Genomic DNA, 1,249 nt, shown 5'->3' on the forward strand with positions numbered 1-1,249 from the left:
AAAATACTGTAATCCCAGCACTTTGGGAGGCTGAGGCGGGTGGATCACGAGGTCAAGAGATCGAGACCATCCTGGTCAACACGGTGAAACCCCGTCTCTACTAAAAATACAAAAAATTAGCTGGGCATGGTGGCGCGTGCCTGTAATCCCAGCTACTCAGGAGGCTGAGGCAGGAGAATTGCCTGAACCCAGGAGGCGGAGGTTGCGGTGAGCCGAAATCGCGCCATTGCACTCTAGCCTGGGTAACAAGAGCGAAACTCCGTCCCCCCCCAAAAAATACATTTTTGTCATCCTTCTGTCCTTACTGTTCCTTAATTGTAGTTTTAAAATAACTAGTATAGTACTTGACAAAGTAAATGCTTCATCCGTTTGCTCAGTTTTGCTTTTTCTTCCACAAGCCTCTAAAGTATTTATTTAAATTCCAGCTTGTTCCCAAGAGGATAATTCTTTATAATTCTCTGCATTCTTTCAAGGCCTTGCAAGGTCTTCCATTATAACTCTCTTTCCTAAGAGTTATATTCTCCCTCAATGTGAAGATACCTTTAGTGTGCTCTTCTACCTTGAAGGCCTCTCAAGGTTCTCTCTTTCCTAAGAGTTAGATTTTAATTCTCTTTCCTAAGAATTAGATTCTCCCTCATTATGAAGATACCTTTGGTGTGCTTTTTCACTTTTGGTGTCTTAATCTCCTTTTTGAGGGACAAAAATAGAAAAGGAGAGAAGATGTCAATATATTTAGTAAAAATCATGCTTGTAATGGCTGAATAAACTGAGCAAAGTAACTTCTTATGTATCCTCAGAAGTTCGCAGGTACATAAACTGGAAAAAGATTTGGAAAATCAGATGTATAACCAAAAATATTAGAAACTTGCCCAGGATTACCTAGCTAAGTAATAATCCTGTGGGAATCAGTTTTCTTGCCTGCTATTTTTAAATTTTTTTTTGTTTTTTCCTTCTATAGCACTTTTCCCCCTTTTATTTTGAATCTATGCAGTATTGACTTTGATACCATCAAATATTAAATCTTGCATTAATTTAGGTAGCACTGAAAAATTCTAGAGAGGCATCAAGATTTAAAAGAAAAAAAGGAAAATTGTCTCTGCAGATGACAAGATTGTATGTATCAGAAATACTAAGGAATTCACTAGAAAACTATTAAAACTGATAAAGTGAGTTCAGCAAGGTTGCAGAATACAAGACCAATGTGCAATGATCCTTGGGTTTGTTTGTTGTTTGTTTGTTTGAGACAGAG

This window comes from Cebus imitator, unplaced genomic scaffold (genome assembly GCF_001604975.1).
Source record: "Cebus imitator isolate Cc_AM_T3 unplaced genomic scaffold, Cebus_imitator-1.0 Scaffold1, whole genome shotgun sequence".
NCBI lineage: Eukaryota > Metazoa > Chordata > Mammalia > Primates > Cebidae > Cebus > Cebus imitator.